This window comes from Scyliorhinus torazame, chromosome 3, assembly GCF_047496885.1.
Source record: "Scyliorhinus torazame isolate Kashiwa2021f chromosome 3, sScyTor2.1, whole genome shotgun sequence".
Lineage (NCBI taxonomy): Eukaryota > Metazoa > Chordata > Chondrichthyes > Carcharhiniformes > Scyliorhinidae > Scyliorhinus > Scyliorhinus torazame.
The window spans coordinates 331893074-331920100 of record NC_092709.1 but is presented as its reverse complement, the minus strand read 5'-3'; the positions used below and the strand labels follow the sequence as shown (position 1 = coordinate 331920100).

General features: G+C 47.9%; 1 protein-coding gene across 2 annotated transcripts in view; it reads right to left on the bottom strand.

Annotated features, from left to right (window-relative positions):
* slc4a11 (solute carrier family 4 member 11) overlaps positions 1-26514 on the bottom strand; it is a 400651-nt gene extending 374137 nt beyond the window's left edge. The window contains exon 1 of one of the 2 annotated variants that reach the window (XM_072497675.1): positions 26445-26514. The gene's annotated coding sequence lies outside the window, so the exon portion shown is untranslated. The remainder of the gene's footprint in view (positions 1-26444) is intronic. The other variant, XM_072497673.1, reaches the window with a different exon arrangement.
* Positions 26515-27027: the final 513 nt, after the last annotated feature.

The window sequence follows — 27027 nt, the reverse complement described above, 5'->3', positions numbered from 1 at the left end:
ACTATATCATTCCTGATAGCATGGACAATTCCAGCTCCAGTACATGGAATTAAAACTCTCCTTATTGACCTTAATGTGGAGAATATATTCCTTAAGCTTCTGTCAATCTCCACTACTTAGTGAATTAAGATAACATTTTCACAATCATTTCCATTTACTGTCAAAGTGCAAGTGCCATCCAGCACTGCATAGTTAAGTGACTAACAATCATCACAGGCTGAAGCTTCTTGTGGCATAATTTATTTGGATTGATCATTATCTTCATTCTCTTCCTCTGGATTCTCGTCATCACGTGAGGAGAGCTCTGCTTCTCCACTTTGGGGAGTTCACTGTATAATGATACTCCCATGACACTATTCCGAAGAGCACTGCAGTTATCCCTAGTGCTGTGGCTAATCTCGCAATCAACATCACAAAAAACAGGTTGTCTGGTTGATATCGCATTAGTTTGTTGTGGATGCTGTGCACAAGTTGGCAGACATGTTGCCAATGTACAATAGTGAATACACAGTAAAAAATACCTCATTGGCTGTGTCATGAGAATGTCACTTTAAGAAATGTTTGGCTGCTCATGTTACTGCAGTGATGTCAGAGTGTGGGAGGAGATGAGCTCTAGCTCTGCTTTTTAGTTTCACTTTGAGAAAAGTTTGGGTGTGTTTGTGTATTTTTGGTTTCGTTTTCAGTGTTGGAGCTGAAGCCAGACAAAGCAGGTGTACTGTTGATCTCTCTGTCATGAAAAGACTATCTCTTGATCATTTGGTGAATTCGGAATTATAAATGTTTTCAGTAGTGAATGTAAACCTGATGTGCTTCTGTTAAAAGGTGTTTCTTTTGTCTTCTGGATGTTGGTTGGGAAGTTATTAAGGATTATTTAGTGTTGCATTCTTTGGGGGTTGTATTTGAATTGATTGTTGCTGAGATGTTCACTGTATGTTTTAAAAAGATTAACTTGAGTTCATAGAATAAACATTGTTTTGCTTTAAAAAATACTTTTCCATTTCTGCTGTACCACACCTGTAGAGTGGGCCGTGTGCTCCCCATACCACAATCTATTAAAAGTTGTGGGTCAGGTGAACTCCATGATACACTTTGGGGTTCTCTAAACCCTGGCCCATAACAGCTGTGAAGTGGTTTGAGACAGCTGGTGATTGTGAAAACTGCTACGTAAATGCAAATCTTTTTTCCCCAAGTCGCACCTGAAGCACATATTAACAATTCTTTGGGTATTCCTGGGTTTCTTTCATCCTCATCCACCTGTCTGCAACTCCTTGCTTGTATTGACACCTGTGTCCAATATCTGGATCATTTGGATACCTGGCAATCATTGAGACCTGGATTCTTTGTGATGCTGCGGAATGTCCCATTTATCCCAGGAATATTTTAAACACAGCGGCTACATGATCTAACAGGGTCTCCCACTTTGAGAACCGAACACCAATTAGAATCAGGAGTCTGTCAGACAGTTTAGTGCAATTTAAAGTGCAGGTTCAGAGATTCCCAAATTTCATCAATGTGTTAACATTTGTGTAAAATTCCTCCAGGGAATGACTAGCTGCATTCTGAAACCTACCAATGTTTGACTGTGGATCATAGGCATTTAATAGAGCATCTGTCTTTTAAATTTCACCAAAGAACTATAACGACACCTTCATTCTGATCCAACTGATATGCATCCAGCTCACAAAATACTTCACTTCAGATGTGACATCTTGTAAAAAGTGACAACGCTGAGGCCATATGCCTTGTTTACTATTTGACAGGAGCATAACCAACTTCTACAGATGTGCGATAGAGAGCATCCTATCCGGCTGCATCACAGCCTGGTATGGCAACTGCTCAGCCCAAGATCGCAAGAAACTGCAGACTGTGGTGAACTCAGCCCAACGCATCACACAAGCTTGCCACCCCCACATTGATTCTGTCTACACCTCCCGCTGCCTCAGGACGGCAGACAGCATTATCAGAGACCCCTCCCACCCAGGCATTGCCTTCTTCCAGACCCTTCCATCAGGCAGAAGGTGCAGAAGTCTGAAGACCCGCACATCCAGACATAGGAAATGCTTCTTCCCCACAGCTACAAGACTCCTCAACGACTCCCCCTCGGACTGATCTGTTCCCTGTAAGAACACTATTCACGACGCCCTATGCTGCTCTTGCTCATGTATTTGCTTTGTTTGGCCCCTTGTTCCACACTGTAACCAATCACTGTTCTGTTGATGTCCTATTTGTCAATGTTCCCTGTTGATTATTCTTGTGTCCACTATGTACGTACTGTGTACGTTCCTCGGCCGCAGAAAAATAATTTTCACTGTGCTTCAGTACATGTGATAATAAATCAAATCAATCAATCAATCAACCAGTATCCACATATGTACCTCATATTTCCACTCGTCAGATGGTTCAGACTCCAGGGTAATCATACCCCAAAACTTGTTTTCCGCCATTTTCTACAATGGCTTCAAACAATGTAGTTTTCTCATCTGAAATCTTTTTCATAGATTCTTTCACCTTGAGGCAATCATTCTCTGCTACCATGCGTTAGTTCAGAAAGCCAGTTGGTGAAGAATAGAAGTGAGGCTGAGCTTTACATTTCTTTTATAAACATTTATTTACCCAATTGCAAATTACAAGCATGCACCTCCTAACCCAACAACTTAACTCTGTGTTTGTCATTGAGGCCCAGTTAATGTTTTTTCATGATGTGGAGATGCCGGCGTTGGACTGGGGTGAGCACAGTAAGAAGTCTTACAACACCAGGTTAAAGTCCAACAGGTTTGTTTCGATGTCACTAGCTTTCGGAGCGCTGCTCCTTCCTCAGGTGAATGAAGAGGTATGCTCCAGAAACATATATATAGACAGATTCAAAGATGCCAGACAATGCTTGGAATGCGAGCATTAGCAGGTGATTAAATCTTTACAGATCCAGAGATGGGGTAACCCCAGGTTAAAGAGGTGTGAATTGTGTCAAGCCAGGACAGTTGGTAGGATTTCGCAGGCCAGATGGTGGGGGATGAATGTAATGCACATGAATCCCAGGTCCCGGTTGAGGCCAAGCACCCAAGCACAACGCAATGCCATCCGCGCTCTCAAGACCAACCGCAGCATCGTCATCAAACCAGCAGACAAAGGAGGAGCCACTGTCATACTGAACAGAACGGACTACTGCAAAGAAGTATACCAACAACTGAACAACCAAGAATACTACAGACAGTTACCCGCAGATCCGACCAAGGAACACATCCACCAACTTAACAGACTGATCAAGACCTTGGATCCAGATCTTCAGACCACCCTACGTGCTCTCATCCCACGTACTCCCCGCATTGGAGATCTCTACTGCCTCCCGAAAATACACAAGGCCAACACACCAGGCCGTCCTATCGTTTCAGGCAATGGGACCCTGTGTGAGAACCTCTCTGGCTACATTGAGGGCATCTTGAAACCCATCGTACAAGGTACGCCCAGCTTCTGTCGCGACACGACGGACTTCCTACAGAAACTCAGCACCCATGGACCAGTTGAACTAGGAACATTCCTCGTCACAATGGACGTCTCGGCACTCTATACCAGCATCCCCCCATGACGACGGCATTGCTGCAACAGCCTCAGTACTCAACACCGACAACTGCCAATCTCCACATGCAATTCTGCAACTCATCCGCTTCATTCTGGATCACAACATCTTCACCTTCGACAACAAGTTCTTCATCCAGATGCACGGAACAGCCATGGGGACCAAATTCACACCCCAATATGCCAACATCTTCATGCACAAGTTTGAACAAGACCTACTCACCGCACAGGACCTTCAACCGACGTTATACACCAGATACATCGATGACATTTTTTTCCTTTGGACCCACGGCGAAGAATCACTGAAACGACTACACGATGACATCAATAAGTTCCATCCAACCATCAGACTCACCATGGACTACTCTCCAAAATCAGTTGCATTCTTGGACACACTCGTCTCCATCAAGGATGGTCACCTCAGCACTTTGCTTTACCGCAAACCCACGGATAACCTCACGATGCTCCACTTCTCCAGCTTCTACCCTAAACACATTAAAGAAGCCATCCCCTATGGACAAGCTCTCCGTATACACAGGATCTGCTCAGACGAGGAGGAGCATAACAGACATCTACAGACGTTGAAAGATGCCCGCGTACGAACGGGATATGGCGCTCGACTCATCGATCGACAGTTCCAACGCGCCACAGCAAAAACCCGCACCGACCTCCTCAGAAGACAAACATGGGACACAACCGACAGAATACCCTTCGTCGTCCAGTACTTTCCCGGAGCGGAGAAACTGCGACATCTTCTTCACAGCCTTCAACACGTCATCGATGAAGATGAACATCTTGCCAAGGTCATCCCCACACCCTCACTACTTGCCTTCAAACAACCACGCAACCTCAAACAAACCATTGTTTGCAGCAAACTACCCAGCCTTCAGAACAGTGACCACGACACCACACAACCCTGTCATGGCAATCTCTGCAAGATGTGCCAGATCATCGACATGGATACCACCATTACACGTGAGAACACCACCCACCAGGTACGCGGTACATACTCGTGCGACTCGGCCAACTTTGTCTACCTCATACGCTGCAGGAAAGGATGCCCCGAAGCGTGGTACATTGGCGAGACCATGCAGACGCTGCGACAACGAATGAACGGACATCGCACGACAATCACCAGGCAGGAATGTTCCCTTCCAGTCGGGGAACACTTCAGCAGTCAAGGGCATTCAGCCTCTGATCTCCAGGTAAGCGTTCTCCAAGGCGGCCTTCAGGTCGCGCAACAACACAGAATCGCCGAGCAGAAGCTTATAGCTTATAGGATTTTGACCCAGTGACAGTGAAGAAATGGCGATATAGTTCCAAGTCAGGGTGGTGAGTAACTGGAGGGGAACCTCCAGGTGGTGGTGTTCCCATGTATCTGCTGCCTTTGACCTTCAAGATGGTAGTGGTTGTGGGTTTGGAAGGTGCCTCCTGTTGAGCCTTGGTGAGTTACTGCGGTGTATCTTGTAGATGGTACACACAGCTGCTATGGTGCGTCGGTGGTGGAGAAAATAAATGTTTGTGGAAGCGTTGCCAATCAATCGGGCTGCTTTGTCCTGGATGGTGCCGAGCTTCTTGAGTGTCGTTGGAGCTGCACTCATCCAGGCAGGTGGAGAATATTCCATTACACTCCTGACTTGTGCCTTGTAGATGGTGGACAGGCTTTGGGAAGTCAGGAGGTGAGTGGCTTTGTGGTATTGTCACTGGACCAGAAATCCAGGGTAATCCTCTGGGGACCTGAGTTCGAATCCCACCATTGCAGATGGTGAAATTTGAATTTAATAGAAATCGGGAATTAAACGTCTAACGATGACCATGAAACCATTACCGATTGTCATAAAGACCCATCTGGTTCACTCATGTCCTTTAGGGAAGATAATCTGCCATCCTTACCTGGTCTGGACGACATGTGACTCGAGACCCACAGCAATGTGGTTGACTCTTGACTGACCCTGAAGGGCAATTAGGGACAGGCAATAAATGCTGGCCTAGCCAGCAATGCCCACGTCCCATGAACAAATAAAAAAAAGTCAATTGCCCCAGGATTCCTAGCTTCTGACCTGTTCTTGTAGCCACAGTATTAATATGGCTAGTCCAGTTCAGTTTCTGGTCAGTAGTAAACCCCAGGGTGTTGATAGTGGGGGATTCAGTGTTTGTAATGTCATTCAATGTTAAGGGGCGATGGTTTGATTCTCTTTCATTGGAGATGGTCATTGCCTGACACTTGTGTGGCACAAAGTTAATTGCCACTTGTCAGCGCAAGCCTGGATATTGTCCAGGTCTTGCTGCATTTGCACGTGGACTGCTTCAGTATGTGAGGAGTCGTGAATGGTGCTGAACATTGTGTAATTATCAGCGAACATCCCCACATCTGCCTCATGCTCGAAGGAAGGTCATTGATGAAGCAGCTGAAGATGGTTGGGCCTAGGACAGTGGATCTGGACAATATGACCTGAGCTTACAAATGGCAAGTTAAACTCACACCACACAAGTACCAGGCAATGACCATACCAATGAATGCTGGCCTAGCCAACAAAGGCCGCATCTCTTGAATGAAAAAAAAAAGTGGCCATTAATTGTCTACTTAAGGTCTGAATTAACCTAAGAGTGGATCAACCACACACCACCTTCCTGCTATTGACCAAACACCAGAAATGTCAGGAAGGTGGCAGACATTGCACCCCATATCATTCCTTGATGTACACCTTACTGACGGCCAGCCCACTCCCACAGATGTAAATTCTGACCTATGTGCCGAAATCAGACTTGAGAATCTTTGTTTACCCATGTAAGGGCATTAATGCCTGTTTTCATAACACCTGCCATGAAAGCCTGTAAAATTATCCATCCCAATTTGAGATCTTTCATCTTGAGGTTTGCTAGTGTCACACGGGAGGGTTTAAACTAGTATGGCAGGGGGGTGGGCACGGGAGCAATAGGTCAGAAGGTGAGAGCCTTGAGGGAGAACTAGGGAATAGGGACAGTGGGGCTCTGAGGCAGAGCAGACAGGGAGAAGTTGTTGAACACAGCGGGTCTGGTGGCCTGAAGTGCATATGTTTTAATGCAAGAAGTATTACGGGTAAGGCAGATGAACTTAGAGCTTGGATTAGTACTTGGAACTATGATGTTGTTGCCATTACAGAGACCTGGTTGAGGGAAGGGCAGGATTGGCAGCTAAACGTTCCAGGATTTAGATGTTTCAGGCGGGATAGAGGGGGATGTAGAAGAGGAGGCGGAATTGCACTACTGGTTCGGGAGAATATCACAGCTGTACTGCGGGAGGACACTTCAGAGGGCAGTGAGGCTATATGGGTAGAGATCAGGAATAAGAAGGGTGCAGTCACAATGTTGGGGGTTTACTACAGGCCTCCCAACAGCCAGCGGGAGATAGAGGAGCAGATAGGTAGACAGATTTTGGAAAAGAGTAAAAACAACAGGATTGTGGTGATGGGAGACTTCAACTGCCCCAATATTGACTGGGACTCACTTAGTGCCGGGGCTTAGATGGGGCGGAGTTTGTAAGGAGCATCCAGGAGGGCTTCTTAAAACAATATGTAGACAGTCCAACTAGGGAAGGGGCGGTACTGGACCTGGTATTGGGGAATGAGCCCGGCCAAGTGGTAGATGTTTCAGTAGGGGAGCATTTCGGTAACAGTGACCACAATTCAGTAAGTTTTAAAGTACTGGTGGACAAGGATAAGAGTGGTCCTAGGATGAATGTGCTAAATTGGGGGAAGGCTAATTATAACAATATTAGGCGGGAACTGAAGAACATAGATTGGGGGCGGATGTTTGAGGGCAAATCAACATCTGACATGTGGGAGGTTTTCAAGTGTCAGTTGAAAGGAATTCAGGACCGGCATGTTCCTGTGAGGAAGAAGGATAAATACGTCAATTTTCGGGAATCTTGGATAACGAGAGATATTGTAGGCCTCGTCAAAAAGAAAAAGGAGGCATTTGTCAGGGCTAAAAGGCTGGGAACAGACGAAGCCTGCGTGGAATATAAGGAAAGTAGGAAGGAACTTAAGAAAGGAGTCAGGAGGGCTAGAAGGGGTCACGAAAAGTCATTGGCAAATAGGGTTAAGGAAAATCCCAAGGCTTTTTACACGTACATAAAAAGCAAGAGGGTAGCCAAGGAAAGGGTTGGCCCACTGAAGGATAGGCAAGGGAATCTATGTGTGGAACCAGAGGAAATGGGCGAGGTACTAAATGAATACTTTGCATCAGTATTCACCAAAGAGAAGAAATTGGTAGATGTTGAGTCTGGAGAAGGGTGTGTAGATAGCCTGGGTCACATTGAGATCCAAAAAGACGAGGTGTTGGGTATCTTAAAAAATATTAAGGTAGATAAGTCCCCAGGGCCTGATGGGATCTACCCCAGAATACTGAAGGAGGCTGGAGAGGAAATTGCTGAGGCCTTGACAGAAATCTTTGGATCCTCGCTGTCTTCAGGGGATGTCCCGGAGGACTGGAGAATAGCCAATGTTGTTCCTCTGTTTAAGAAGGGTAGCAAGGATAATCCAGGGAACTACAGGCCGGTGAGCCTTACTTCAGTTGTAGGGAAATTACTGGAGAGAATTCTTCGAGACAGGATCTACTCCCATTTGGAAGCAAATGGACGTATTAGTGAGAGGCAGCATGGTTTTGTGAAGGGGAGGTCGTGTCTCACTAACTTGATAGAGTTTTTCGAGGAGGTCACTAAGATGATGGATGCAGGTAGGGCAGTGGATGTTGTCTATATGGACTTCAGTAAGGCCTTTGACAAGGTCCCTCATGGTAGACTAGTACAAAAGGTGAAGTCACATGGGATCAGGGGTGAACTGGCAAGGTGGATACAGAACTGGCTAGGTCATAGAAGGCAGAGAGTAGCAATGGAAGGATGCTTTTCTAATTGGAGGGCTGTGACCAGTGGTGTTCCACAGGGATCAGTGCTGGGACCTTTGCTCTTTGTAGTATATATAAATGATTTGGCGGAAAACGTAACTGATCTGATTAGTAAGTTTGCAGACGACACAAAGGTTGGTGGAATTGCGGATAGCGATGAGGACTGTCAGAGGATACAGCAGGATTTAGATTGTTTGGAGACTTGGGCGGAGAGATGGCAGATGGAGTTTAATCCGGACAAATGTGAGGTAATGCATTTTGGAAGGTCTAATGCAGGTAGGGAATATACAGTGAATGGTAGAACCCTCAAGAGTATTGAAAGTCAAAGAGATCTAGGAGTACAGGTCCACAGGTCATTGAAAGGGGCAACACAGGTGGAGAAGGTAATCAAGAAGGCATATGGCATGCTTGCCTTCATTGGCCGGGGCATTGAGTATAAGAATTGGCAAGTCATGTTGCAGCTGTGTAGAACCTTAGATAGGCCACACTTGGAGTATAGTGTTCAATTCTGGTCGCCACACTACCAGAAGGATGTGGAGGCTTTAGAGAGGGTGCAGAAGAGATTTACCAGAATGTTGCCTGGTATGGAGGGCATTAGCTATGAGGAGCGGTTGAATAAACTCGGTTTGTTCTCACTGGAACGAAGGAGGTTGAGGGGAGACCTGATAGAGGTCTACAAAATTATGAGGGGCATAGACAGAATGGATAGTCAGAGGCTTTTCCCCGGGGTAGAGGGGTCAATTACTAGGGGGCATAGGTTTAAGGTGAGAGGGGCAAGGTTTAGAGTAGATGTACGAGGCAAGTTTTTTACGCAGAGGGTAGTGGGTGCCTGGAACTCGCTACCGGAGGAGGTGGTGGAAGCAGGGACGAAAGTGACATTTAAGGGGCATCTTGACAAATACATGAATAGGATGGGAATAGAGGGATACGGACCCAGGAAGTGTAGAAGATTGTAGTTTAGTCGGGCAGCATGGTCGGCAGGGGCTTGGAGGGCCGAAGGGCCTGTTCCTGTGCTGTACATTTCTTTGTTTTTTGTTTGTTCTTTGTCGGCATCCTTGGGGCCTTGGACCCCCAAATTAGGCTTCACTGTACATGTTTTACACCCTAGGCAACACGTCCCAGCTTCCACCCCTCTTTCTTATTTCAGTTGTTAACTGTTATGAATCAAGCCAATGTGTTGTTAAGTCTCACATAGCTCAGTCCGGTGTTTTGTCTGGAGGGGAATTGAAAAGCTTATTTATTTGTCTGGGTTAGCGAGGGTCAGTGGAGTGAAAAACCAACACCACTAAAACTCCGTACGCTCCCAACAGCTTTGTTCATTTCTCAACCTCTTAATCAAAAAAAATAATTAATCATGAACTCCCAAACAGGAAGCCGTTATCACCAGTTAGCTCAAGTACATGTTGTGTTTTCCAGGTCAGTGCAAATGCACAGTTAGTATTATGGAATTAAATGGGAAAGGTTTGGCTTCATGCAAAGGGGTTGAATAATACAAAGAGAAATTTTCTATCCTCGAAAAGGTGTCAGCTGAGATAGTATCTTACACCAATATGGGGCAAAAACATACTCTGCAGCAAGTGTAATTCTCACTGGTTTCCAGTGAGGGGCCTTTGTAACAGGATTTCCCAATATTAGCCCTTATTAATAATAATCTTTATTATTGTCACAAGCAGGCTGACATTAACACTGCAATGAAGTTACTGTGAAAAGCCCCTAGTTGCCACATTCCAGCACCTGTTCGGGTACATTGAGGGAGAATTCAGAATGTCCAATTCACCTAACAGCACGTCTTTCGAGACTTGTGGGAGGAAACCGGAGCACCTGGAGGAAACCCACGGAGACACGGGGAGAACGTGCAGACTCCGCACAGACAGTGACCTAAGCCAGGAATCGAACCTGGGACCCTGAGCTGTGAAGCAACAGTGCTACCCACTGTGCTACCGTGCCGCTCACATTCACAGCAAGCTTCTGCCAATATTGGGGGCCAGTTGGGATTTACAGCCATAGAGGGTAGCCACAGCTACAGAGGGTAAAGGAATGTTTCGCTTTAAAAGACACTGTGGGCTCAATTTTAACTCTTTGCGTGAGTTTGAATCTCACCTATGTGGAACATGGGTAGAAAGAATCAGGAAGATCTGTTTGCTCTGTTTTATCACCCTCATACACAACAGTAACCTGAAACATAAATTCCACAAACAGATCCTAAATGCTTCAAGATAAGATATAACCCACCTGTGGAATTATTCGAAGTAGCTTCTCCCAGTTTCCCTGCCAATATTCATCTCATAGAATCTCATCTCATAGGGATCACACAGAAACTTATAAAACTCGAACAGGATTAGACAGGGTAGATTCAGAAACAGTGCTCCCGATGGTGGGGGGGGCGGGGGGGGGGGGGGTCCAGAAGGAGGGGGTCATACTTTGAGGATAAGGGGTAAACCTTTTTAGGACTGAGGTGAGGAGAAATTTCTTCACCCAGAGAATGGAGAATTTGTGGAATTCACTACCACAGAAAGTAGTTTAGGTCAAAAGGTTGTCTAATTTTAAGAAGGAATTAGATATAGCTCTTGGGGCTAAAGGGATCAAGGGAAATGGGAGAAGGCGGGATCAGGGTATTGAATTTGATGATCAGCCATGATCATAATGAATGGCAGAGCAGGCTCGAAGGGCCGAATGGCCTCCTCCAGCTTGTATTTTCTATGTATGTGGCTATGTTCTTTTGCCTCATGGAATGTTGATATTTATATCTGGAGGACCAGAGGAGGAGATGTCATGCTTCAGCTACGGTAGTATAGTGGTTAGCACAATTGCTTCACAGCTCCAGGGTGCCAGGTTCGATTCCCGGCTTGGGTCACTGTCTGTGCGGAGTCTGCACGTTCTCCCCGTGTGTGCATGGGTTTCCTCCGGGTGCTCCGGTTTCCTCCCACAGTCCAAAGATGTGCAGGTTAGGTGGATTGTCCATGCTAAATTGCCCTTAGTGTCCAAAATTGCCCTTAGTGTTGGGTGGTGTTACTGGGTTATGGGGATAGGGTGGAAGTGTGGGCTTGGGTAGGGTGCTCTTTCCAAGAGCCGGTGCAGCCTCGATGGGCCGAATGGCCTCTTTCTGCACTGTAAATTCTATGAGTACTATACAAACATTTGAAAGGATATATTGACGAGATCTACTTGCAACAACTCGAACAGATTTAGTGGATTTACCAGAATGACCTAAACGCCAAGGGTTAAATTAGGGGCTGGTTTAGCACAGTGGGCTAAATAGCTGACTTGTAATGCAGAATAAGGCCAGCAGCAAGGGTTCAATTCCCGTACCGGCCTCCCCGAACAGACGCCGGAATGTGGCGACTGCGGGCTTTTCACAGTAACTTCATTGAAGCCTACTTGTGACAAGAAGCGATTATTATGAGGAGAAAGTAAACAAACTAGGTGTAATTCCTGCAATATAGAAGGCTGAGGGATAATTTGATCAAAGTTTTCAACATGTGCAGCGAACCTGTAAAGTATACATACATAGAGAGAGAGTGAGAGAGAAACTACTTCTGTTTGTTGGGGGGTGTTGGAGTAGTTGCCATTGTCTAAAAATTAGAGGTGGACATTTCAGGAATGAAATTAAGGAGCACATTTTCATCGAAAAGGTGGTAGTAAAAGCTTGGAAATTTCTTCCGCAAAAAGCAATGCCTGCATGACTGGAGGCGAGGAGTAATCATCAAGCTGCCAAAGAAAGGGAATACCTGGAGGGGCTCAACACTACTGGCAGGATCTTCAGCATTGTGTTCTTCAACAAGCTGAAAGCAAAATTGGATGGTATCCTTCATGAAGAACAGGCAGCTCTCTGTGGTTACAGAACTTTAGAACATAGAACATAGAAAATAGAACATTACAGCGCAGTACAGGCCCTTCGGCCCTCGATGTTGCGCCGACCTGTGAAACCACTCTAAAGCCCATTTACACTATTCCCTTATCGTCCATATGTCTATCCAATGACCATTTGAATGTACTTAGTGTTGGCGAGTCCACGACTGTTGCAGGCAGGGCATCCCACACCCTTACTACCCTCTGAGTAAAGAACCTACCTCTGACATCTGTCCTATATTTATCTCCCCTCAATTTAAAGGTATGTCCCCTCGTGCTAGACATCACTATCCGAGGAAAAAGGCTTTCACTGTCCACCCTATCCAATCCTCTGATCATTTTGTATGCCTCAATTAAGTCACCTCTTAACCTTCTTCTCTCTAACGAAAACAGCCTCAAGTTACTCAGCCTTTCCTCATAAGATCTTCCCTCCATACCAGGCAACATTCAGGTAAATCTCCTCTGCACCCTTTCCAATGCTTCCACATCCTTCCTATAATGTGGCGACCAGAATTGCACGCAATACTCCAAATGCGGCCGCACCAGAGTGTTGTATAGCTGCAACATGACCTCATGGCTCCTAAACTCAATCCCTCTACCAATAAAAGCTAACACACCGTACGCCTTCTTAACTACCCTCTCAACCTGGGTGGCAACTTTCAGGGATCTATGTATATGGACACCGAGATCTCTCTGCTCATCCACACTGCCAAAAATCTTACCATTAGCCCAGTACTCAGTCTTCCTGTTATTCCTTCCAAAATGAATCACCTCACACTTTTCTGCATTAAACTCCATTTGCCACCTCTCAGCCCAGCACTGCAGCTTATCTATGTCCCTCTGTAACTGGTAACATTCTTCCGCACTGTCCACAACTCCACCGACTTTAGTGTCATCTACAAATTTCCTCACCCATCCTTCTACGCCCTCCTCCAGGTCATTTATAAAAATGACAAACAGCAGTGGCCCCAAAACAGATCCTTGTGGTACACCACTAGTAACTGGACTCCAGTCTGAACATTTCCCATCAACCACCACCCTTTGTCTTCTTCCAGCTAGCCAATTTCTGATCTAAACTGCTAAATCACCCTGAATCCCATGCCTCCGTATTTTCTGCAGTAGCCTACCATGGGGAATCTTATCAACGCTTTACTGAAATCCATATACACCACATCAACTGCTTTACCCTCATCCACCTGTTTGGTCACCTTCTCAAAGAACTCTATAAGATTTGTGAGGCACGACCTACCCTTCATAAAAACCGTGTTGACTATCTCTAATCAAATTATTCCTTTCCAGATGATTATACATCCTATCTCTTATAAACCTTTCCAAGATTTTTCCCACAACAAAAGTAAGGCTCACTGGTCTATAATTACCAGGGTTATCTCTACTCCCCTTCTTGAACAAGGGGACAACATTTGCTATCCTCCAGTCTTCTGGCACTATTCCTGTAGACAAAGATGACTTAAAGATCAAGGCCAAAGGCTCAGCAATCTCCTCCCTAGCTTCCCAGAGAATCCTAGGCTAAATCCCATCCGGCCCAGGGGACTTATCTATTTTCACACTTTCCAGAATTGCTAACACCTCCTCCTTATGAACCTCAAGCCCTTCTAGTCTAGTAGCCTGAATCTCAGTATTCTCCTCAACAACATTGTCCTTTTCCTGTGTGAATACTGACAAAAAATATTTATTTAGCACCTCTCCTGTCTCCTTGGACTCCACGCACAACTTCTGTCCTTGACTGGCCATACTCTTACCCTAGTCATTCTTTTATTCCTGACATATCTATAGAAGGCTTTAGGCTTTTCCTTGATCCTACCTGCCAAAGACTTCTCATGTCCCGTCCTGGCTCTTCTTAGCTCTCTCTTTAGGTCCTTCCTCGCTAACTTGTAACTCTCGAGCGCCCTAACTGAACCTTCACGTCTCATCTTTACAAAAGCCTCCTTCTTCCTCTTGACAAGTGTTTCAACTGCTTTAGTAAACCACTGTTCCCTCGCTCGACAGGTACATACTTACCAAGGACACACAGTAGCTGTTCCTTGAACAAGCTCCACATTTCCATTGTGCCCATAACCTGCAGTTTTCCTCTCCATCCGATGTATCGGATGTATCAGGAATATCATAGAGAAGAGCCGAGAGTAGAAGCCTCGAGTTATAAACTTCATTGATTTCAAGAAGGCTTTTGGTAGCATCCAGCAGCCATGCTGGTACATTGCAAGACTGTGCAGCAACCCGGAGTGGCATATTAACATCTTTAAAGCTTTATACAGAAACTGCAGCTTCTGCATCAAGACTAGCATGGGCACCACGGGCTCCTTCAGCATCATTGCTGGAATAAAGCAAGGCTGCACACTCTCCTCATTCCTTTTCCTCTTAGTTACTGATTTCATAGCGAGGAAGATGATGGTGGGTGCAGACTCTGGCACCAGTTATCAGATCTGGATTCCACAGATGACACCACCTTGCTGGCTGGAGGATCACAAGCCCCGATACATGACCACCAGTCTTCAGAATAGCAGCACCAAGGTTGGTTGACCCATCAGCTGTGAGAAGACAAGACAATGACAAGTGGATGGCAAACAAGAGCCTCCCAACACCATTGGGGAATGGTGGGTCAAGGAGATCAGTGTATAACTCAGGTGACCCCCAATGTCCATTAGAAGGCCCCTACCCCCCGCCCCGCTGATACATGAGGGTATTTCCTTCCCCACCATGGGAATAACCCCTCCTCAGCACACATGCATTGAAGGTGACCTAATCCCCCCTACAAACCACCAATCAGACCCCCCCCCCATCAGAATCCCCATCAAAACCTTCCAACAGAATCCCCCCATCAGAATTTCCCCCAACAGAGACCCCCTCCATCAGAGACCCCCATCAGAGTCTGCCATCAGAGATGACCCCATCAGAGATTCCCCCCATCAGAAACCCCTATCAGAGGTACCCCCACCACCACCGCCAGAGACCTCTGCCTGAAAACTGGAGTCCAGGCTGGAGGCTGAAAAATCATTGCATTTTCACATACATTTGCTGCCTCAGCCAAAAGTGTTTAATGCAGCAGCTATTACAAGCGTCAGAGGCTTCCGCAAAAGCAAAGTACACTTCAAAGGGATTTAAATGCCTTGCTAGCCTTTGAAATGCAAATCTTCATTCAATTTCACACAGCGAATATATACATTGCATTAGACAGCGATTGACAGCTTTGTTACTCCGGAGACGGCTGTTTCAGGTTTGTTTATTTATTTTTCCCTTACGCTTAAATACATCTCAAACCCTGCTTTGATGCTAACTGCAATGTTGTGCATAACTGCATAAGTTGTGTTGCCCTATTATGTATTTTCTTTTATTCCCTTTTTTCCCCATGTACTTAATGATCTGTTGAGCTGCTCGCAGAAAAATACTTTTCACTGTACCTCGGTACACATGACAATAAACAAATCCAATCCAATCCAATCCAATCCAATATGTATTAACGCTTTTACTCTGATTTATAGTTTCTCACCACATCAAAAGGAGCTAAGTACTTGCACTTTCACTATTTCGGAGCAGAAAGCACCTAGCTCCTGCATCCAACCTGTCTAGTCCTGTTAGAATTTTATAGCTTTCCAGCTGAACCCCCTCATTCTTCTAAACTCCAGCGAATATAATCCTACCTGACTCAATCTCTCCTCATATGTCAGTCCCCCGTTACCCCAGGAATTAGTCTGGTAAAACTTCGCTGTATTCCTCCGTAGCAAGAATATCCTTAATCAGATAAGGAGACTAAAATGGCATACAATATTCTAGGTGTAGTCTCAACAAGGTCCCATATAATTGCAGCAAGACACCCCTGCTCCTGTACTCGAATCCTCCTGCCATGAAGGCCAATATACCATTTGCCTTCTTTACCGCCGACTGCACCTGCATGCGTACCTTCAGTGACTAGTTCACCAAGACACCCAGATCTCATTGCACATTTCCCTCTCTTAATTTATAGTAATTCAGATAATAATCTGCCGTCCTATTTTTGCTACCAAAGTGGATAACCTCACATTTATCCACATTATACTGCACCTGCCATGCATTTGCCCACTCACTCAACTTGTCAGAATCACACTGAAGCATTTCTGCATCCTCCTCACAGCTCACTCACCCATCCAACTTTGTTTCAACTGCAAATTTGGAGATAATACATTTAGTTCCCTCATCTAAATCATTAATATATATACCCCCCCCCCCTCTCCCACCCCTCACCATGCCCTCAGTGATCCTCAACATGCTTCACCTTCATACCTGTACTGGAACGTCTATGTGTTTCCCCAGGATGCACGTCTGAGGTGGAGGCAGCCAGCTGCTTACCTCGTGCCATGCCCTTCGATGGCCCTGGTGGACATCCTCTGGGGCCGGAGGGCTCTGGCGCATTTGGCGGTGGCACATGGTTCGAGCCCAAGCTGCTCCTGCATCATCTGGCTCTGCCGAACCTTGGTGGCACACCGATGTCTGTACCATGGTATCGACGCCCTCAGCGATGCTCCTGAACGACTGAGACAATCTCCGCAGCGCCTCGGCCATTCCCATCTGGGAGCGTAACATGTCCCGCAGCGCCTCATCAATGTCAGCCTGGTACTGGGACACATCCCCCAGTGAGTCGGACAATCTGCCCCGACCCTCAGCCATGGCCATCACCAACTGCGCCATGCCTTTGAAATCTTCACTAATGGTGCTGGTGCCGTGCACCAGGTTCTCCACTGCAGTCGCTACCCTAGCAGGTTGGCCTCAGTGCCACGCATTGCCGGTGAAATCCCCTGTGCCCGTAGCCTCTGGGACTCCTCCAATCAGCTATGGACCTGCTGGAGTGTCACTTGCATCTCCCTCTGAAATTCCCGACCACTCCCTAACGTCTCCATCAGCTCTGAGTAATCCTGTATCAGAAGCTCCGCATCAGGCTGGGACCCAGCTGGGTCCTGGGATCCAGCAGACCTCCGACTGCTGTCTCACCTGGTGGTTCCTGCCTGATTTGCATCAGCAGCTGTGTGGTGCTCACCAAATTATGGCCCAGGAGCCTGACCACCAGCGTTCCCCACCGAGGTGTGTGTCTCTGCGTTGGCGGAGAGTGGGGATGACAGCTGTGAAGTGTTGATTGTGTCTTCCTCAAAGCTCTCCTCTGAGGTGTTCCCGAGGAGAGGGAGCCACCTCGGATGTGCCAGTGCTGTTGACTGGAAGAACTGCGGGAGAATGGACATGTGGTCAGTGGGAGGGATGGGTCAGTCAGTAAGGCAATAACAACTCACGTGTGACAGGTCCTCCTGGTGTGGCCCAATGGATCCTCACCTCTGCGGCTTCCGCCAGCCTCCGCATTGGTGTCCACCCTGTCCTCGGCCACCGAGAGCCCGTTCCTCGAAGGTGATGAGGATTCTTAAGTCCGGCACACCTCTGCCGATCTGGGCCCTCTCCCTTCAGTCGTGGGAGAGCTTTTCCTGCGGAGACACAGAGAGGGCATCGTTAACCACACGCGTGGTTCACATTGGTGGGAGGGGGCGTGTGAAGGAAGGGTTGAGACGGTTGAAGGGGGAGGAGGGTAAAGGGGGTGCCACATGGAGGGTTGGGGGGGTGCATTCTCGCGTGGGGACAGAAAGGTCTCTGGGTGGGGATGGCACTGATGTCAATTCACCCATGCTGCAGGCTGAGGAAGTGCATGCTGAGCTACCTGCATGTAAACTACACGGGGGAGGTCTCAGCAGCGGTGGTCTGGGAAGCGCTGAAGGCAGTGGTGAGAGAGGAGCTGATTTCGATCCGGGCTCACGGGGACAGGATGGATAGGGCAGAAACGGACCGACTGGTAAAAGAGATTCTACGAGTGGATAGGAGGTATGTGGAGGCTCCAGAGGCAGGGCTGTTAAGGGAACGCCGGAGGCTGCAGGCGGAATTTGGTTTGTTAACTACAGGAAGGGCAGTGGAGCTGCTCAGAAAGGCGAAGGGGCCAATTTACGAGCACGGGGAGAAGGCCAGGAGGATGCTTGCACAGCAGCTCAGAAAGAGGGAGGCAGCTAGGGAAATCGGGAAAGTGGTTGACGGGGATGGGAACTTACTTGGGGACTCGGCAGGGGTGAGCAAGACATTTCAGGATTTTTATAGTATGTTGTACAGGACGGAACCCCCTGTGGGGCCGGAGAGGGTGAGGCACTTTCTGGATGGGTTGACTTTCCCGAAGGTGGATGGGGAGCTGGTAGAAGGGCTGGGGGCCCCGATCGGGCTGTAGGAGATAGTGGAGGGTTTGAAGGCCATACAGTCAGGTAAGGCCCCGGGACCGGACGGGTACCCAGTTGCGTTCTAGAAATGTTCTTCGGAACATTGGGGCCAGTGCTGTTGAAGGTCTTCAACGAGGCCAAGGAAAGAGGGATTTTTCCCCAGACGATGTCACAGACCATGATCTCACTCATTTTGAAAAGGGACAAGTACCCGGAGCGGTGTGGTTCTTATAAGCCGATATCCTTGTTGAACGTGGATGCCAAAATTCTGGCCAAAATTCTGGCCTCTAGGATTGAGGACTGTGTACAGGACGATATAGGGGAAGACCAGACAGGGTTTGTTAAGGGTAGGCAGCTGGGGGCCAATGTAAGAAGGTTGCTTAACGTGATCAAGATGTCCCCGGAAGGTAGGGAAGTTGAAGTGGTGGTTGCGATGGATGCAGAAAAAGCCTTCGACCGGGTTGAGTGGGATTACTTATGGGAGGTGCTGGAGCGGTTCCGGTTTGGAAGGGGCTTTGTTGACTGGGTTAGGTTGCTGTACCAGGCTCCGGTAGCTAGTGTACAGACAAATAGGACAACTTTGGAATATTTCAGGCTACACCGGGGGACGAGACAGGGATGTCCCCTCTCACCACTGCTGTTTGCGCTGGTGATAGAGTCGCTGGCAATTGCTCTGAGGGCCTCAAGGGGTCAGTCCGGGGGGGCCGGGGGGCGGGGGGGGGGGTGGAGCACAGAGTCTTGTTGTATGCGGATGACTTACTGTTGTATGTCTCAGACCCATTGGAGGGGATGGGGAAAATTATGGGAATCCTAAGGGAATTCGGCCGGTTTTCGTGTGACTAGCTCAATATGGGGAAGAGCGAGTTGCTTGTGTTTCAGGTGAGAGGTCAGGAGAGGCGACTGGGGGAACTGCCGTTCAGAGTGGTAGGGGACAGTTTTAGGTACCTGGGTATTCAGGTGGCAAGGGATTGGGACAGGCTACACAAATTGAACCTGGCCCGGTTGGTGGACCAGATGAAGGAGGATTTCCAGAGATGGGATGCGCTCCCGTAGTCTCTGGCAGGTAGGGTGCAGTCGGTAAAAATGACGGTCCTCCCGAGATTCTTTTTCGTTTTCCAGTGCCTCCCCATCTTCATCCCGAGGTCCTTTTTTAAGCGGATCAATAAGATTATGTGGGGGGGGGGGCAAGCCCCCGCGAGTGAAGAGGGCAATGCTCGAGCGGAATCGGGGAGATGGTGGGCTGGCGCTGCCGAATCTAAGTAAATACTACTGGGCGGCTAACATAGCCATGGTTAGGAGGTGGCTGGTGGGGGGCGAGTCGGCGTGGGTGCGCATGGAGGCGGCTTCGTGTAAGGGCACAGGTTTTGGGGCACTGGTGATGGCGCCCCTGCCGTTCCCGCCGGCACAGTACTCCACTATTGCAGTGGTGGTGGCAACCCTGAGAGTTTGGGGGCAGTGGAGGAGACATGTGGGAGCAGAGGGGGCATCGGTGTGGTCCCCAATCTGCGACAACCATCGGTTTGCCCCGGGGAGGATGAACGGGGGGTTCTGAATTTGGCGGAGAGCGGGGATTGAGAGGATGGGTGACTTGTTCTTGGAAGGTAGCTTCCCGAGTATGAGGGCGCTGGAGGAGAAGTTTGCATTGGCTGGGGGAAATGAACTCCGATATTTACAGGTACGGGACTTCTTACGGAAGCAGGTACCAACCTTCCCACTCCTGCTAGTGAGGGGGATTCAGGATAGGGTGGTTTCTAGAGGATGGATAGGAGAGGGGAGCGTCTCGGACATATATAGAGAGCTTATGGGTTCGGAGGAGACGCAAACCGAGGAGCTGAAGCGAACGTGGGAGGAGGAGTTGGGGGGAGAGATGGAGAAGGGCCTCTGGGCGGACGCGTTAGGAAGGGTCAACACTATCGCAACATGTGCCAGGCTCAGCCTGATCCAATTTAAGGTTGTTCACCGGGCTCACATGACAGTGGCCCGGATGAGCAGGTTCTTTGGGGTGGAGGATAGCTGTGCGAAGTGGGCGGGGGGGGGGCCAGCGAACCATGTCCACATGTTCTGGGCATGTCCAAAACTGAGGGGGTTTTGGCAGGGGTTTGCCGACACCATGTCCACGGTATTAAATATGAGGGTGGCAATGAGTCCGGAGGTGGCGATTCTTGGGGTATCGCAGGATCCGGAAATCCAGGAGGAGAGAGAGGCGGCTGTTCTGGCCTTTGCTTCCCTGTTGCCCGGAGGCGTACATTGCTGGCATGGAGGCCCCCGAAATCGGAGACCTGGCTTTCAGGCATAGCAGGCTTCCTCTGCCTGGAGAAAATTGAGTTCGCCATGAGAGGGTCTTCGCCCGGAGGTGGCAACCCTCGTCGACTTCCTCGCAGAGAATTAATCGTCAGCAAAAGGGGGGTGTGAGGGGGGTTAGGTTAGCGTAGGTTAGGGGGGTAAGTAATGGCAAGACCTGCGGGAGAGGGTGGTGGAATTTGCACTATGTATAGATTTTTCTTGTTATGTATATTGTTGATTTTGTTGCTGTTAAAATGCCAAAGAAATACCTCAATAAAACGTTTATTTTTTTTAAAAATTCACCCATGCTGCCCGATGTAGGTCGTTGACCTTCTTCCTACAATGAAGACCAGTCCTCCTGGCCACACCGAGTTTACAGCCACTCCCACCTCGCCCCAGGTGGCACTGGCTGCCCTGTGGCTCGCCTTTCGGGACCCTCAGAGGAACAGGATATCCCTTCTGGCCTTGACTGCATCTAGGAGCCTCGCAAGATCCATATTGCCAAATCTTGGGGCTGGTCTTCTTGGCACCATGGCTACGAGCTGACTGGGGTTGGCTGCGCAAGTGTTGTTTAAGTGCTGCTCGACCTTGTTTCAAAGAATTTACAGTGCAGAAGCAGGCCATTCGGCCCATCGAGTCTGCACCAGCCCTTGGAAAGTGCACCCCACCCAAGCACTCACCTCACCCTATCTCCGTAACCCAGTAACCCCACCTCACCTTTTTGGACATTAAGGGCAATTTAGCACGGCCAATCCACCTAACCTGAAATCTTTGGACTGTGGGAGGAAACAGGAGCATCCGGAGGAAACCCACGCAGACACGGGGAGAACGCGCAGACAGTGACCCAAGTGGGAATGGAACCTGGGATCCTGGAGTTGTGAAGCAACTGTGCTAACCACTGTGCTACCGTACCGCCCCATTACCAGGGTGTTGGCGAGGGCGGTCCCAGTGAATTGGCTGGCGAGCCTTCATTTGCGGTGAGAAGCCCTTGGGACTTCGTTAAGTGGACCAATTAACATTGAATAGCGTTGCCAGCCTCGCTGGGCTGAGCGGCAGGAAACCCATGGTCTCTACCACATTTAGAAATCTTTCCGGACTATTGCGCCCATAGTCAATGTCAGTATGTTTCAAACTTTTTTTTCGGGGACTCATTTTTACCAACCAGCCAACCTTCACGACACACGCCGGCTGACCTTCGCGACCCACTCCGGCCGACCTTCGCGACCACCGCCAGCCGACCTTCGCGACCCACCAGTTTCTCTTACCTTTAATGTGAGAGGTGAGCCTGCTTGATCCTCATGATCTCACTCCAATCAGGTTCACAGGCGGAGAGCGTGGATTTCATACCTCAGTTTGTAAGCTCTGAGTAGCTCCCCTGTTGACTGATCATTCCAGTAACTCTTCAGGTGGATGAAGTCCACCATCATTGGGATTGACTGGTCACTGTTTCAAGCCAATGCTTTAATATAGTCTAAAAGGTCAGCAAAACATTTATTACACAGAGGGCGACGATGTGATGATTTCCCATGGCTTTCATTATATCCCTTGCCAAACGTTCAGTTGTGTCCGTGATTGAACGATGAGGAATATATACTCTCTCCAGATCATTACAGTAATGTTTAGGGATGCAAAACAGATCGAGGTCATAGCCTTGTTCATCATCGGTGATCACCACACAGTCAGCCGCCGCCATGCCGCTATCGCACTTTGACCCAGGTTCAGGTCCCAACACTCCTGGGCCACATGCGCACTGATGAGCGGGAACTCATTTTAGCTGCTCACAGCCGCCATTTTTAAAGCCGCTCACAGCCGGCACTGTTCAAAGCCGGCTGCTGCGGCTGTTGCGTGTGAATTCCTGCAATCGGGAACGCCGTGATGGCTGGCTCCGCGACCCTCCCGACACCCACCCGTGATCCACCCGCGGGTCGCGACCCCCACTTTGAAAATGCCTGGTCTATGTTACACCACCATCGTACGCCATGAATGGATCACTTTAACATCCTTAGTCTAAACACAGACAAAAAAGCAGCATTCCAGAGCTCAGTTGGAAGTGACTGCCCCTGGCATCAAGGCAGTATTTGAACAAGTATGGCATCAAAGAGCAGTAGCTAAACTCACTGGAAACCAGTTTGAATTAAGATATTTTTGACATTCATAACCTGCCTGTTTTCCCTTTGTGCTTACCATATTGTAATCTCATCACCATCAATTGTTCTATTATGGAAATCGACCATTGGGTTCATTAAATCCACATCAGTGCCCTTTTCACCTAAGTCCACTCCCATTCAACATTATCGTGAAGTTTCTGTTCAGTGTTCATGATGGACTCCTGTCAATCACCTTGTTACCTTTCACTACATAAAAGACACTACTTAAATGCAAGTTGTTGACGAGTCGATACAATTGATCTCTCTTTGAGTCTGGGTTGTCCCCGATACGAATGGTCCGGAAATTAATAAAAATCTGCGCCATAGTTTTGGCATTATCACAGTGCAGACAATTTGTGAAAATTAGGGGAGTGACTGACTTAGGCCATGTGCCTTAATTGGTTGAGACTTTTAAAAAATAAGTTTAGAGTACCCAATTCATTTTTCCCAATTAAGGGGCAATTAAGCGTGGCCAATCCACCTACCCTGCACATCTTTTGGGTTGTGGGGGCAAAACCCATGCAAACACGGGGAGAAAGTGCTAACTCCACACAGACAGTGACCCAGAATCGTGATCGAATCCACGTCCTCGGCGCCGTGAGGCAGCAGAGTTAACCACTGCGCCACCATGCTGCCCACCTTTGCACTAATTACCGTAGCTCTGAACCCCATTTTACCATCAGCGGAATGATCGAATGTGGTGAATTACTGCCGCTGCAGTCGCCACAGAGAGTTCCGACCATTGCAGAGAAGCCCTGGTGGGCTCTGAATCAGTAACCTATTCAATTTCTCACCCAGGTTGCCTGAGGCTAATATCTCAGCTGATTTGTTTCAGGATGTTGACTGAAATCTGAAGCCTCAATTAAATAATAAAAGAGTTGATTTATTGAGCTATTTGCCGAGCGCGGATTGTGTGCAGCAATGAAATATGGTGAGGGATTGCAGGCAGTTTGAGAGACAGCCCTATGCCTACGGCACCCTCCTAAATGTTGTTTTACACATTTTTACAAGGCTCTCAGCACAGATCCATCAATCCAATTAAATCTGACCTGCGCGTACATCCTGTGACCCTATGGGATCAGACGCTCTGCTCTTAAGCATCTCTGGCCATAACATGGTTGAACATGATGCACCACTCGTTGTAACTGTTAGTATTGCTAACTCCCAGGGGTGCCAGGAAAGATGCAGAGAGAACTAAATGTCAGTAATTTTGGGAAAACCTCAGTCCAGGGGCTTGGCAAAGGCAGCACTTATTACAAATTGGCTGCTGAGTCCCCTCTATGAGCAAAGTGACTACACTTCAAAGGCACTTAATTGATGGATTGATCATGAAAGGCACTATATAAATGCAAGTCCTTTCTTTACTTGCTCCGCCATGGGAAGACCACCTTCCCACCATTGTGCACTTGCTTTCTGGAATGTGCCCTTGCCTATTCACCTCGCTGCATCTCTCGCCGCCTCCAAATCTCTCCTGAGAATCGATCTCTTTAGCCGTGATTGCACTTCCCCACACCCTGATTCCCTCACTACTGACCTCTTGGGAGGGAAATCTGGCATCCTTACCCTGGTCTGGTCCACATTGCCAAAACTATGGTGCAGGATTTGGGCAATTTCCGGCCCATTTGTATAGAGGGCAGCCCAAACACGGAGAGTTTAATTGTCACTCCGGAGCCACAGCCGTGTGAGTGACTCTTATCTGCCCTCTGAAATGGCCTGGAGCCACTCCGTTTGAGGGCAATGAGGGACGGACAACAAGTGATAACTTGGTCAGCAACGAGCTAACTTTTAAAATTTTGTTCATGGGATGTAAGGGTCACTGGATAGGCCGGCATTTATTATCTCTCTCTAATTGTCCTTGACCCGACTTGAGTGGCTTCCCAGGCCATTTCAGAAGGCACTTTTCAAAAGAGTCAACCACATTGCTGTGGGTCTGGAGTCACATGAAGGCCAGACCAGGTAAGGATGGCAGATTTCCTTCCTTAAAGGGCATGAGTGAACCAGATGGGTTTTTAATGACAATCAACAATGGTTTCATGGTCATTGTTAGACTTTTAATTCCAGATTTGTATCGAAATTAAATTCCACCATGTGCTGTGGTGGGATTTGAACCCTGGTTCCCAGAGCATTACCCTTGGTCGCTGGATTACTATTCCAACAATGATACCACTACGCCACCGCGTATATATTTTTAAAACTTCTGCTTGGACACCCTTTCCTCTCTGCTGTCTATCCCTCTTTGAGATCTTTGCCTGGGCGAAGTATGTTTTATATCAAAGGGAACATAATTAGCGGGTGGCTTGCTGTTGGGCAGTTCCAATGAGAGAACATAAAACATGCACGGGGCAGCACGGTAGCACAGTGGTTAGCACAGTTGCTTCACAGCGGCAGGGTCCCAGGTTCGATTCCCGGCTTGGATCACTGTCTGTGCGGAGTCTGCACGTTCTCCCCGTGTCTGCGTGCGTTTCCTCCGGGTGCTCCGGTTTCCTCCCACAATCCAAAGGTGTGCAGTTTAGGTGGATTGGCCATGTTAAATTGCCCTTAGTGTCCAAAAAGGTTAAGTGGGGGTTACTGGGGTTACGGGGATAGGGTAGATACGTGGGCTTGAGGAGGGTGCTCTTTGTAAGGGCTGGTGCAGACTCAATGGGCCGAATGGCCTCCTTCTGCACTGTAAATTCTATGATCTATGATTTATGCACTGAGTCATATTGCACAGAAGGAGGGCATTCAGCCCATCGTGTTTATCCTGGCCCACCATGACTGTGATTGAGGTTGTTCGCTCTGGATGAACATATTCCTGGTAGTTTCGTCACATGACCCACCCTCACACTTCTCTCCGTGGACGTGGCCCACTGCCTCCCCACCTACATTTCATTTCATTGGGCAAACAAAACAACACCTTATTTTCCAGTTGGGTGGTCCTTGGTTGTCAGGCAAACCGCCTCTTCTTCCCCCATATCCAATATTTTTCCCACTAATAAGCAGAAGTATTCAAACAAAATGAATAAAAACACAGTCATTTATAGCACCATAGTTTCTCCAGGGATTCCTCACAGCAATGTCCAGGAGACACATTGTTAATTTCTGGAGACACCAAGGACAATCCTGGAGAGTTGTCAATTCTAACGCTAATCAATAACTCAGATTCCTCTCAGCCTTTGACCTGTGAATGATCAGCAATATTAATTTTCAATAAAGTTACTCATCTTGATAATATAGCAGCGGTTCCACACTGTCAGTATTAGACTTTAAATCAGCTTCACAAACTAGCTCAACCCTCCGGACAGTATTTTCTCCTGGGCTCACATTGCACTGGGATGAAGGTGAATAGTAAATCTTTAATCCAATCCTTACCTCTCCCCAAACCTCTGCTGTTGCCTCCCTCCCTGTCCCCACTTGCTGAGGAGTTACCTTCCCTCTGCTGGAACGGGAAGAGAACAGTTGAAACAGGAAAGGAAATCCTGGGTAGTAGTTACTTTACCTCCAAATGTAGCCCCCTTTTGAGGAAGTCCGCAGAAAGCTGAGAGGAAAGTGACAACAACACCGTCACTTGCCAGTTTAAATACAAGGACAACCTTGCTGGCTAATCACAGTGACAAACCCTGTTTATTATCAACCCTGCCGGCTGTTTAGCTGCCTGGAGAGGAATAACTAACTTCTTTCCACATTCCAAGTCCCTCTTAACCCACTGAGGTCTTGCTGCGTCAAAATATTGAGCAGCAGTTGAAAAAGCAGCAATCAAGAACATTTGTCGCGTTTTTCATGGCCGTTGAAAATCTCAAAGCATTTTACGGCCAATTAAATACGTTGTGAATCATGGTCCCTGTTGGAAATTCCACTTCCAGTTTTGCGCACAGCAAACTCTCACAAACAGATCAGATAGTCTGGGTTTTTTTTGTGAGGTTGGGTTGACGGATGAATGTTGGCCAGGGCACTGGGGAGAGCGCCCCTGTTCTTCTTCGAAATGGATCTTTTACATCTACCAGAGCAAGTGGATGGAATCTCGGTTTAATGTCTTGTGGTAAACCACTGTTGCACCTCTATTAGGTGATGTATGGTAGGAC